The sequence below is a fragment of the Cryptomeria japonica genome, chromosome 1 (assembly GCF_030272615.1).
Source record: "Cryptomeria japonica chromosome 1, Sugi_1.0, whole genome shotgun sequence".
NCBI classification, from domain to species: Eukaryota; Viridiplantae; Streptophyta; class Pinopsida; order Cupressales; family Cupressaceae; genus Cryptomeria; species Cryptomeria japonica.
In genome coordinates, this window is record NC_081405.1 from 320738899 (window position 1) to 320754016 (window position 15118).

Genomic DNA, 15118 nt, shown 5'->3' on the forward strand with positions numbered 1-15118 from the left:
TGCACAAGTGCACAAGAATGTTATTGCATTATCTAGTTAGAAGAACTACCGCATTGTGTTCTGTGGTGGATACGTAGAGAGTAAAGGGAAGTTTATCCAATAATGAGGCAAGATCATTAGCAGCATCACCGTATCCTAGACATGTTTTCATTTTCAATTTTATGATTATTATGTAGATAAATTGCTAGCTTAACTAACACTATGCTAGCTTTAATTAACACTATGCCTATATACCCTGTTCATGGTATATCAAAGTAGTGCAATGGAGTTTTCGTTATGTATAAAAACTCGATCATATGAGAGAATTTAATCCAATTGGTTGTTGTTCTTTTTTGCATTAATAACAAAACTTTGAATACTTTTTTTTTATTAACTCAATAGTTCATTAAGCAAGCTTTGATAAAGGTAACTGATCAACTTTAGAATAAGGTTGTAGGATGTGATAAGGAATCCTTTTTATAAAGCTGTTATAGATCGAAAAGCATAAATATGCAAGTTGTCTTTATCTATAGTAGAAGCACTATCCTTGTTTAAAATGGTAGGTAATTGATACCTTTTCTCTAAAGGTTAAGATGCAAAAGTTAATCCATAGATGACAGTTTGGTTAGCACGAATAAGTTTTCCAGCAGTAGCCTGAGCTGTTTTAGTGTCATATTCCCATGAAAGGTCGTTAGAGGCTGTTAATGTCATTATACATGTAACTATTGTGATACCAGTTGGTTAAGTATTAGTAGGTCAATGAAACCTGAATGCTTTAAACATTTGTGAGTAAATAGAATTCTGGTGTGTTCAATTCAAGTAAGGGTGGTGAATACTAACAACACATTATCGTGTATGTTATATGAAACCTTGGTCAAGGTGGCGCTGATCTAGCACGTGACCGTCAATTCACATGAACCAGATACGCCTACTAGTTAGATGTACATACTAGTTAGGGAGTACCCATAGTGTATGATCAACTAGGTATATGCAAGTTCTAAACACTAGGTTTAGATGGAAAGATGGCAATTAGGTCTTCAGTTGGACAATGCGCGAGAGATTATCATGTCTGTGGTTGGGTGGAAAAGTCTTTGATGATGCTCTCCCTCTCCCAGACTATGCTGAGGATTCCAATTGGAAGGCTTACTGATTGTAATCTCTAAACCAGGTCTGTGGTTGGGTGGAAAAGTCTTTGATGATGCTCTCCCTCTCCCAGACTATGCTGAGGATTCCAATTGGAAGGCTTACTGATTGTAATCTCTAAACTTATAACTCTTCCTTGAAAAGAAAGATATCTTGTTAAATGTTTTTTTCATATTGAAAGATAAATGTTAGTTGTCTCTTATAAATGATAAAACTAGATTAAATGTTTTTCATTTGAATTAGTCAGATTCTAACTACTTGAAAACATTTAGCTAGTTAAATGGTTAAAATTTCATTTTCAGTCGAAGTAGTTAAGTTTATTTGAATGTTCTTATTAAGATTTAGTTAGACATATCATTTTATTCTTAATGCATAGTTAGTGGTTGTTACATATGGTATCAGAGCTTCCGTTCTTAAAGAAATTGAAATGGAAAACAAACCAGTGACTGAAAATCCTCTAGTGATAGGAGTTGAGCTAGAAAAACCGAAAGACTATCGCATACCCACTTCAAGATACAAACTTGTTCCCTATTCTGAATTTAGTGATCAGGAATAACCTATCAGGGGAAGTGATAGTGACTCTGAGTAGAGAACCATTTTCTTTGTATTCTTAAGAATGTAAAACATTTCTGACTTGAGCAGTATAAGCTAAAATTTTGGTTGTGTATACATAATGAGATGTGTGTTTTTCCTTCACTTGTGTTGATATAGATACATGTTCTAAATTTAAGAAAAAAATCTTTCTAATAAAGTAATCTTGATTAACTTCAAGTAGATTCTTGAAAATAATCTTGGATGCCTTTTTATCTTAGCATGGTTAGTTTAAAAAGTCAACTTCCATTGCTTTACTCTCTCAATGTTTCACTTGAATTTTTACTACTATATCATTTTATTTAAATCTTCATTACTTTTCATATCAAAGACAATTTATATTTTCTTCTTTCTTTTTCACTCCTTTTTTATGTTGTTAATCTATGTATTTTAATTTTCCAATAACTATAAACTATCTAATTCTCCAATTTAAAATCTATCTCTAATTTTTTAATGATGTTGTGCTATAGATCTATTTTTATTTACTATTTTGCATCCATCTTGTTCTATCTTCTTTACTTTTTTATACCAACAATGTTCACATTTTTATCGTCCAATATTAATAATGTTTCCCTTTCAAGTTTAAGAAAACTCAAAAGGTATATTTTCATGCTCTCATTATATCAACTATCTAATTCTCCAATTTCCAATCTATTTCTAATGTTCAAGTATTTTTTCTATAATATGAATCTTGCCATAATTTAAAAAATATTCTAATTATTTTGAGACTACTTATTAAGAGCATATTGCAACTATAGATATTAAAAAAATTAGATTTATGTAATTTTAACTGTAATAATTGTAACTTTAAATAGTCAATTTAATGATATCCTGTCTAATTTAATTAGCTTTTCATTTTATCATTAACTTTATTATTTAGATTTTTATATATTATTGTAGACTGCAACAAATTTCGTGATTATTTTCATTTTTATAAATCCTCATATTTATGAACAATATTTAGACTTTATTTTCGTCGTCCCTTATAAAAATGTACACTTCTTCTTAATACAATATCTAAAATATTCTTACTATAATTATAATATTAATTCATATATATAAACCGAGTACAATATTTAATTTTAAAAAAATATTTAATGATAATTACTATATGATGTGTAACTTCTTTATTCTAAGGCTTATTTCTCAAAAATCTAACATGTCGAAAATGGCTTGATTTGGCATTACCATTAATCTTAGTGCTAAAACAAATTGCAAACTTGCTGAACTTATGTGCAATATAAATGTAATGAAACAGTAGATAGAAAGTCATTTTTAAGATGACCTGTTCATGGGTTTCCAAGGGTTCATCCTTTGGGTGAAGAATGGAGAAAGGAGGAGGAATCGCAGAGTAAGCCAGAGCAGGGGTGGATTAAAACAAATTTTGACTAGAGATAATAAATCACTCTCTCCCTTAGTTGCTATAGACCGTATATATTTCACTACCACAAGTCAGCAGAAAAAAGAGACACAATAATGATATCGCCATAGGTTAAATGGTAGATTGAAGGTGATTTCTGAAAATGAATTTTCAACGCTCTAATGATGTTGATTCTGTGAGCAATGTTGTGGGTAAATGAATATTGGATCTCTTATTGATTGAGAATGAAATTTGCTTCGACGAAGTTTTGATGTTATGTTGGAGAAATTATGAGTTCATGAAGTTGTACACATTTCAATTGATCACTCAAGACACTATTCAATCACACATGAGAATGTTGTAATTTGAGCAATGATGAACAATAGAGATGAAAGTGAAATGCCAAAAAAAATTAATATGATATAATTTATAAATGAATTTCATAAATTTCTTTAGCAATTTTTAGACAATTTGAGTCATATGTTTTTTGGTTTTCAATCTTGTGAAAAGTTACTTTATGAAGGTTTAATGTTTGAAAATATATTAGCTGATAAGCTTTTTAGTGGCCAACTTTAAACCACACACACTGGGCAACATATTAACGCTAGATAATGCTGGTCAGCTCTAATTGTTTAACACTTCTAAGTCTAGAAATGTATTTTTAGTGTGACCATACACATCGAGCTTAGAAAAGTCAATCAACTCTAAATGTTAAACACTTTTTAAGTTTAGCAGTGTAATCTTAATGTGTGTGGTTTAAGCCATTCCCTTTTTAAATGGAGAACTTCCACTGGAAAAGTCTCATGACAAAAAAATTTAACATCAAAAAGTTTCATGCTAGAAATGAAAAGTCTTATGCCGAAAATAAATTTGCAAACGCCTGCCACTATGATGTCAAAATAAATTTATTGTTGACTAGCAGTTTACTTTGGTAAAATTGGTAATTGAGGTCGTGAGTCTGATGGAGAAAAGTGGAAATGGAAAAAGTTCAATCATAATTCCACTCCTACACGCAATGCATTTGTGTACACATACACTTACACCTCCACCTCCATCTTTTCATTCATTTTAGGTTTGTCTTAAATATGACTCTCTTTTTTTATCGGTAATATGTTATTTTTTTATTATAATATGAAATAAAAGTGCTACATTAACAAAGAGTCATTTAACCACCATCCAACCACCCGCGAAACCAACTTCCCACACCCAAGTAGCAGTTTACCAAGCACAAAAAATTCTCTTTACATCGTTTCCATAATCAATAATTCACTGGCAATTCAATTTTAATAGACAACTACTAAGAGTATAAAAGTTTCTGAACTAAAAAATAAACTATGCACAAGGCGAGCTGAAAATAGGGGTACTCGGGAACTCTTCTTGATCATTAACGAGCTTCTTTGTCCTCCTTCAGTACCACGACATTTGAAGCTCCACTCATGCCTTTCGTCACATCTCCACCTTCGTTCGAAAATATTGCCAGAGGTGCATTTCTCGCTGCCATAGCCTCAAACATACGTCTATTTCACGGCCTCAACCTCTGTCCATTCATCTCAACCTCCCCTACTTCCACTCATGCCTATTGGATAATCTCCTCCAACTCCAAGATTTGAACATAAAGCTTCAAAGCCTCACATTTGCACATCCCTATCTCCCGAAATTGAGCCTTCACTTCTTCTCTCCTTCTAAGAAAGGGGATGTTCATACATCTATTTTTGAGTTCTATCTACTCATCCATAATTCCTTCCGACACATTGAAACACCACCTCGACACCACCCACTCAAGTAGAAAATCCATGTTCTGTAGATAATCCTTAAGCACAATTGCTCGCATCTTTCCTAACCTTCTCACACATGGTGCCCAATTCTAACCCCCACACCATAATCAGCGAGTAAACATCCACCCTTGATTGATACCTATGGCCGATAAACACCACCTCCTCTCCCAGCACCAATTGCACGACTTTTAGGAACAAGGGCTCTCTTGAATTAAACATGGTCTTCGATCTTCTCTCTGGGATCGGCCCCCAAAATGTCAGCATCAATTTGTTGGTTTTAAGTGTGAAATTAGCCTCCATATCGTTTGCCACCTGCAAAACCGCCTTCCTCTATCACAAAGATACTCTCTTGATCTCCAACAGTCACTAATCATCTGCATTGACTGGGCATTCATTCTCAAACATTCCATAAATGCATCCTCAACCTCCACTACAAAATTCATTGACATTAATTGCTGCTGGCAATGAAATTTTCCTAGGCTCGTGCACAAGGGATGGGAAATTAATCTTACACACATCATCTGGGCGATGGTACTATATGAAATCAGGGATTCAAATCATACCAATGGAATATGTCATCATCCTTGTCCCACCACTTCGTCATTCCTTTATCCAACTCGCATGCCACTTTGGATAAAGCATTTGCTAACTCATTGCCACCTCTTCCGATATGGGTTATATGGAAATCTTGAAAGTTGCATAATTTTGAAATGATCAAGGCTATGAGCTTATTTAATCTCCAACTCGGGGTTACTCCTTTCATAATTGTGTTCACTGCAACCTTTGAATCTCCTTCAAGGTGCACCTTCGGAATCTTCATGTTAACTGCTAACTCCACTGCTAATAAAGCGGCCCGCACCTCTGCATCATTATTGGTTCCATCTTGTAGTCTCTTCACACCCTTAAAGAGGATCATCCCACTTTCATCATGAGCAACACATTCCACCCCTGAGATGACTAGATTATCCCTAGATGACCCATCAAAATTTGTTTTAATCCACCCCTGCTCTGGCTTTCTCCGCGATTCCTCCTCCTTTCTCCATTCTTCACCCAAAGGATGAACCCTTGGAAACCCATGAACAGGTCATCTTAAATATGACTTCTATCTACTATTTCATTACATTTATATTGCACATAAGTTCAGCAAGTTTGCAATTTGTTTTAGCACTAAGATTAATGGTAATGCCAAATCAAGCCATTTTCGACACGTTAGATTTTTGAGAAATAAGCCTTAGAACAAAGAAGTTACACATCATATAGTAATTATCATTAAATATTTTTTTTAAATTAAATATTATATTCGGTTTATATATATGAATTAATATTATAATTATAGTAAGAATATTTTAGATATTGTATTAAGAAGAAGTGTACATTTTTATAAGGGACGACGAAAATAAAGTCTAAATATTGTTCATAAATATGAGGATTTATAAAAATGAAAATAATCACGAAATTTGTTGCAGTCTACAATAATATATAAAAATCTAAATAATAAAGTTAATGATAAAATGAAAAGCTAATTAAATTAGACAGGATATCATTAAATTGACTATTTAAAGTTACAATTATTACAGTTAAAATTACATAAATCTAATTTTTTTAATATCTATAGTTGCAATATGCTCTTAATAAGTAGTCTCAAAATAATTAAAATATTTTTGAAATTATGGTAAGATTCATATTATAGAAAAAATACTTGAACATTAGAAATAGATTGGAAATTGGAGAATTAGATAGTTGATATAATGAGAGCATGAAAATATACCTTTTGGGTTTTCTTACACTTGAAAGGGAAACATTATTAATATTGGACGATAAAAATGTGAACATTGTTGGTATAAAAAAGTAGAGAAGATAGAACAAGATGGATGCAAAATAGTAAATAAAAATAGATCTATAGCACAACATCATGAAAAAATTAGAGATAGATTTTAAATTGGAGAATTAGATAGTTTATAGTTATTGGAAAATTAAAATACATAGATTAACAACATAAAAAAGGAGTGAAAAAGAAAGAAGAAAATATAAATTGTCTTTGATATGAAAAGTAATGAAGATTTAAATAAAATGATATAGTAGTAAAAAGTCAAGTGAAACATTGAGAGAGTAAAGCAATGGAAGTTGACTTTTTAAACTAACCATGCTAAGATAAAAAGGCATCCAAGATTATTTTCAAGAATCTACTTGAAGTTAATTAAGATTACTTTATTAGAAAGATTTTTTTCTTAAATTTAGAACATGTATCCGTATCAACACAAGTGAAGGAAAAACACACATCTCATTATGTATACACAACCAAAATTTTAGCTTATACTGCTCAAGTCAGAAATGTTTTACATTCTTAAGAATACAAAGAAAATGGTTCTCTACTCAGAGTCACTATCACTTCCCATGATAGGTTATTCCTGATCACTAAATTCAGAATAAGGAACAAGTCTATAGCTTGAAGTGGGTATGCGATAGTCTTTCGGTTTTTCTAGCTCAACTCCTATCACTAGAGGATTTTCAGTCACTGGTTTGTTTTCCATTTCAATTTCTTTAAGAATGGAAGCTCTGATACCATATGTAACAACCACTAACTATGCATTAAGAATAAAATGATATGTCTAACTAAATCTTAATAAGAACATTCAAATAAACTTAACTACTTCGACTGAAAATGAAATTTTAACCATTCAACTAGCTAAATGTTTTCAAGTAGTTAGAATTTGACTAATTCAAATGAAAAACATTTAATCTATTTTTATCATTTATAAGAGACAACTAACATTTAGCTTTCAATATGAAAAAAACATTTAACAAGATATCTTTCTTTTCAAGGAAGAGTTATAAGTTTAGAGATTACAATCAGTAAGCCTTCCAATTGGAATCCTCAGCATAGTCTGGGAGAGGGAGAGCATCATCAAAGACTTTTCCACCCAACCACAAACCTAGTTTAGAGATTACAATCAATAAGCCTTCCAATTGGAATCCTCAGCATAGTCTGAGAGAGGGAGAGCATCATCAAAGACTTTTCCACCTAACCACAGACATGATAATCTCTCGCGCATCGTCCAACTGAAGACCTAATTGCCATCTTTCCATCTAAACCTAGTGTTTAGAACCTACATATACCTATCTGATCATACACTATGGGTACTCCCTAACTAGTATGTACATCTGACTAGTAGGCGTATTTGGTTCATGTGAATTGATGGTCACATGCTAGAATAGCACCACCTTGACCAAGGTTTCATATAACATACACGATAATGTGTTGTTAGTATTCATCACCCTTACTTGACTTGAACACACCAGAATTCTATTTACTCACAAATGTTTAAAGCATTCAGGTTTCATTGACCTACTAATACTTAGCCAACTGGTATCACAATAGTTACATGTATAATGACATTAACAGCCTCTAATGACCTTTCATGGGAATATGACACTAAAACAGCTCAGTCTACTGCTGGAAAACTTATTTGTGTTAACCAAACTGTCATCTATGGATTAACTTTTGCATCTTAACCTTTAGAGAAAAGGTATCAATTACCTACCATTTTAAACAAGGATAGTGCATCTACTATAGATAAAGACAACTTGCATATTTATGCTTTTCGATCTATAATAGATTTATAAAAAGGATTCCTTATCAGATCCTACAACCTTATTCTAAAGTTGATCAGTTACCTTTATCAAAGCTTGCATAATGAACTATCGAGTTAATAAAAAAAAAGTATTCAAAGTTTTGTTATTAATGCAAACAAGAACAACAACCAATTAGATTAAATTCTCTCATGTGATTGAGTTTTTATACATAACGAAAACTCCATTGCACTACTTTGATATACCATGAACAGGGTATACAGGCACAGTGTTAATTAAAGCTAGCATAGTGTTAATTAAGCTAGCAATTTATCTACATAATAATCATAAAATTGAAAATGAAAACATGTCTAGGATACGGCGATGCTGCTAATGATCTTGCCTCATTATTGGATAAACTTCCCTTTACTCTCTACATATCCACCATAGAACACAATGCGGTAGTTCTTCCAACTAGATAATGCAATAACATTCTTGTGCACCTGTGCAGGTAGACTATCTGCATAACACAACGAAAGCTAATGATCAATTGCGCAGAGGCTTTAAGCGATAATATAGCAAGAGAAGCCAACGATGATAAGAAGAGGGTACTGCAGATATAGCTAATGAAACATACTCGCATCACTGTTTCCAAATAATATTGAATGGATTGTATCATATGGCTATATTTAGACATGTTTGAGTCTCAAATCTGTGTGATACATTTCAAAACCATATGATACAATTCATTCAATAGTAATACACATGTCAAGAACTTAGATTTTCATTAATTTTTTCAAAATATAGCCATATGATACAATTCATTCAATAGTAATACACCAATATGTGTGATTCTCCATGCAAATTGCAAAAGTGAATACAAAGTTTTAGAACCCTTTGCAAATGACCCTGAATTCCCATTTGTAGAAACAAGAGAGCAACAACAATTCCTGTGATTCTCCAATGTCCATGCAAAAGTGAATACAAAGTTTCAGAACCCTTTGCAAATGACCTTGAATTCCCTTTTATAGAAACAAGGGAGCAACAACAACTTCAGGTCGAATTGCAAGTTTGCAACATGTGAAGACTCAACATCAAAATCACAAACTCAGCACAGATTTATATGGCCATCACAAGCCGTATTAGCAATTTAACATCTGCCACATGTCTGATGTCTTCTGTTCAAAAAATAGAGTTCAAAATTAAATATTAATTCATGCCATGACAAATTAAATATAGATAATAGCGGTGCCTAAAACCTAGTAATTAGAAATAGAGAAATGCATAAATGTTAAAGCAAGGGAGAATTCGAGAATACAAATTTACTGGCTGAAGTTTTGCACTGTGCATCATAGTTGTGCGAGTGCTGGTTTTTTCCTATTCACAAAATAGAGTTATTTCAAGCGATGCCAAATTCCAAACAGAAAAAACATAAAACCTTGAAATTAAGAGTAAATGAAGAAAAATGTGCAATACATACTATGATTCTTAATATTTCTGTGCCAGTTTTTGTAGGGTGCTCCACTCTTCGTCTGATGGAAGGTCAATATTCTGTAAACTATGGAAAGTCAACTGCAACTTCGTCAACATTCCATATTTAGAAGATTGACTTGACATCACCGTTTCATCCAATACTGAATTTAGAGTTGTAAATGGTTGGATGAATTCTAGAAAGCTTTGGGGAGTTGTATCCTTAGGAAGCAAGTCTAAATCAGATTTCAGTTTTATCTCCATGCTTTTTTTGTAAGCTTCTTTTCCAATGAATTTATTTGATGGGTCAACGGTCTTAGGCAAACCAAGTTTAATCAAATTATTTTTTCTTTTCTTCCAACTTCAATATCTTTTTTCCACAATTTTCCATAACTTCTGATATTTCCCTTAGTTTCTAGCATTTTTGAATGATAGATGATGTCTTAACTGTGGCATCAATGCGGCTCTTAATTCCCTTGGATGCCAAGTAGCTGTCACTGGAACTGTAGACTACTTGCAGAATCTTTTTTGCCATATCCTCTTTTGAGTAAAGATGTATGCTCTTCTCAAGGTGCCCTTTGATTTTTATATAAATTACTCTCAGACTTTCATTCAATTCAAACCATTCACACAACTTGTCACTCTACATTATTTGCTGCCAAATGTTTTCTTCTATGTACTTCATTGTATTTTTCATATTATCTTTCAATCTATCCTCCAAAGTTTTTATTTTATCATTTGTATTGTGCAGGTCTTCTTTCATTTGTGCACATTTTTGTCTTTCTTCCTCTACTTCCTCTTACAAATGTTTTTCTTTTTCCTTCCCATGATCTAATAGGTCCTATAATTTTCTCATTTTGGCAGCAACAAACTCATAACTTTTGTATAATTTTTGAAAACTGGCCTTTTCCTCATCAAATTTTTTACTGCTTTTAGCCAATTTTTCTGTTAGGTCCTTCAATTCTGCATCCATCTTCTCTTGCTCTGCAATTTCTACTGCAGAGCCCGATTTTTTTATCTTTTTCTGTAAATCATTGCACTTTCTATCTGTTGCTTTCCTCCTTGATTTTTCGTTTGCCAGGTCTACCTGTAACTTTTCTATTTGTTTCTCTAGTTTATTGTTTTCTCTCTCCACCTTTAGCAGTGAAGTGTAGACCACTTCATTAGTCCTTTTTGACACACTAATTTTGTCCACATTATGTACTTTGGAAAAATTCATTTGGAGGGTGCTAACTTGAAATTTAGAGGGATCTATCTGACTGTGTGGTGGATTTTTATCTTTAGTTGGGGTTGGGGGCATAACAACCATGAACTCCATCATATCTTTCTATGGGTCATATGTTGGAAATACCCCATTTCTTGTAGGCTCTTCATTTAAAACTTCATTCAGGGAAACCCTATGAAATGCTTTCTTTTTTTCTTTATTTGCTTTTGTTGTGTGTTCATATTTTTCATAGTAATCACGATATTGAAAATCTGGGCTTGTTGAAGCAATTGAATGTTTGAAAGGTGACATAGGAATACCAGAGGCTCTAGTTCCACTTATTCCTGTGGTTTTAACCAATGCTCGACTAGGATTACCAACAACAATTCTTGATCCTATCCCACTCCCACTGACACTTTCATGTGTAGTTTTCATAATCTTTTTAGACATGTGATCTGAAGCTGCAAATGATTGTTTTGTAGTGTCAATGGCACTTGATATAGGATTTTGAATAGTATTAGTATCTACCACTAGTGGCCTCTTGCGAGAGATATTTTGTGGTAGCCCTTGTCCAACAACAAGACAACTAGTATCAGTAGTACTAGTAGTACCCATGCCAACCCCACCAATCATAGCATCACTTGACTGAACAATAATGGGAATACTATCCCCAGATTCCCCACCCATGGTAGTGGCACTTGATTCACCACCAATGGGAATACCATGATGTGGTGGTGGTTGTGGATTTGAACCTGAAATAAATGTAGGTGGACCCTGAGGGTAATGAGTAGTACCTATCCATGACGAATCTAAAGAATCAAGTCCAATGACTGGTTTAACAGGAGCTTTTGATTTTGACCCTGATGGAAGTTGTACCTGAAGTGGATACCAAATTCCCTCTCCTCTGGTACCTAGACCACCACCTTCAAAACCCATTTTTTCCACAATGCTTGCCCCTTTGCTATATTTTTCTTTCATGGACTCATTGACTGCACCTAATATTTTAGGGACTGTAGTAGTTGTTGGAGTGGGCTCAACCTCATACTCATCATCATCTTCACTCCTATCATGTGTTATTGTGGGATGCTCCATATTCCACAATTTGCTAAACTCTCCATCCTTGTCAATGGTCTCAAATTCTGCACTGGTCTTTGGTTCACCGAGATTCTTCCTCATAGTCCAAAAAGCATTTATTTTGGTTTGAGTCTAAAAACTCTCTTTACATTCTTACAGAATTGATTTGGGAATAGATTTCTTAGATGGATTAGCAGATTTTAGGTAGAAATTGTAGGACCTCCCATTTTGGATGCCCTGGCCCTCCTCTGTTGTCCTCTGTGTGTGCAATGTCATAATTTGTGATGAAATTTTTTCTATTGAAATGTTATTGTTAGTTGCAATTTTCTCCATCTCCTTTTTAACCTCATCCCAAGAGTCCATGTTTCTAAGCTTTTCTAGCAATGGTTTACTTTCATGTTGACATAATGTTGAAGAGTTCCCATTTTTATTAAGCCTTTCTTGAACTACACCCATTGGATCATACTACTAGAAATCCTCATCACCAAAGTTAAAAACTGTCAAAAAATCATGTGCCACATTGAATGCTTTTCTCTCAAATGTGAACCCTTCACATGAGAAAGGCAAGGAAGGAAATATGCTCTTCTTTTGCTGACCATGGAAGTGCCTATTTGTGCTCTCCAATTGCCGTACATACTCCAATGCAAATACCCTCTCCGTCACATGTATTGGAAGTTTGTATGGTTTTACTGCCGATCTGTAAAACCTTAACACAATGAATTCTTCCATAAAGAACCATTCAACCAATTCTATTTGACTTCCGAGTTGAATGCAATCTCTACAAGACACAGGCAACCTAGGCATTGGAGTGCTTGTAATTTCATTATACATTAGTGCCAAAAAGAAGTCTACAAAATGGTTGTAGTTCTTTCTGTTATCATGCATCCTTATCTTTGGTGTCCATTCATATATTGGACACTCTATTCTCTTCCCAGTCTTCTCATCAATCTTATCGTTCACAATTTGAAGCTTGTTGGTCTCGAATATTGCACGATACTTGGATAGAAGGAGATATCACAAGTAGGATGAGAACCTAAATGTCTTACAGGAACCTTTTTTGATCATTAGTAATTGTTTTTGCATGGATTGAACAATGTACTCAATAAAATTATATCTTACTGGCTGACCTACACAATGGATATTATAAATCATTTCAAGAAGGCTTGCACCCACTTCCCTATTATTTTCCAATCCTAGGCAAAACAACAGCAAGGAAATAGTATCCCCAACCCATGGAACAAAAATGTTAGAATCATAAGGAGGCTTATGATTATGATCAAACACAATACCAGTACCACTCTTTATTAAAGCTTTGATAAATGAATCTCTGTGACTTGGATCTAGACTCTCATAATTCCCTTCCAACTTTCCAAGGTCAATTTGGACGTTTGAGTTTTGGGCTTCAAATCCTAGGTTCAACAAACGAGCAAATTCTCCCTCGTTTATGGATAGAATTTCCTCTTTTGTATTTTTATTGACAATTGCTTTTTTATCTTCATCATAATTTTTGGTGCAGACCATGACAAAATCAGGGCAAGGGAATACTTCAGGTAACACCATGCTTCCCAATCCAACATCCCACGATGTGATTTTATATGTTCTTTGTTGTAACATTGGGTTGAAAATAGTAAATTTTGCCCTGCATGCATCTGTCGTCTTACTAGACAATGCATATCTAATATCTATGATACGCTTTTCACCATGGATAGCAGGGTCATACATATCATGGTATTCATCAGTGAAACCTGGTGTTTTAACCAATTTGGTTAGGTAAATTTTGTTTTTCACTTGGCTTCCTGTTAAACTATTGCTTCCCGTTTTCCCCATCGCTATTGCTGTTAATAATTCAAAATAATGCTAGATAAAAACTTGAAAATGCTAACCCTCAAATTGGACCACGAGATTAAAAAAAGCAAAAAGGCGGGATGTAGGTGTTCTAGATTTTACTTGGAATTTCTATTTCACTAGATTGGCACAGACAGTCTTTGTTGCAACTTGCATTCCTCAATCTAGTAGTTGTTTTCGAATCTCCCTCGATTTACAGGTTTGTCCATGAAATAAAATACGATTATGATTTACGAGTCTCTTATTTTGAAAACTCTGAAAAGTACAAAAGTAATACCTAAAGGGAAAAATATCTAGAATCATGTTGTAATTTTATTAATTATTATTAATAACTGTTCCATGCCGAAGGACAAAACATTCATTACTTCAGTATAAATTCTAAGGACATTAAATTTAAAATGTTTCAATTCCAGGCAAAGTTCTCACAAATGTGTTCACTTCCCACATTCGGACCAAAATCCACCCTAAGTCGTTGATCTTTGCTCATCCAACAGATGATGGTACTTATTGTTAGATGTCATGGGTCACATGACTTCTGCCATTTTCTGGGCATGTCACCATACTCGTGTCACTTTTCGGGTATGTTTTTTAAGTCTGTTTAATCATTTTAAACTTTCACCCGAAAAAGAGCTTTATAGACTTAATTATATTTAATTAAATTTAAAACATTTCAATTCTGGGCGAAGTTCTCACACATGTGTTCACTTCCCACATTTGGGCCGAAATCCACCCTAAGCTGTTGATCTTTGCTCATCCAACGAATGATGGTATCTGTTGTCAGATGTTGTGGGTCTCATGACTTTTGCCATTTTTCGAGCACGTCACCATACTCGTGTCACTTTTCGGGTTTGTTTTTTAAGTCTATTTAATCATTTTAAACTTCCGACCGAAAAAGAGCTTTATAGACTTAATTATATTTAATTAAATTTAAAATGTTCAATTCCGGGCGAAGTTCTCACAAATGTGTTCACTTCTCACATTCAAACCGAAATCCACCCTAAGTCGTTGATCTTTGCTCATCCAACAGACAATTGTACCTGTTGTTAGATGTTGTGGGTCCCGTGACTTCTGCCATTTTTCTGGCACGTCACCATACTCGTGTCACTT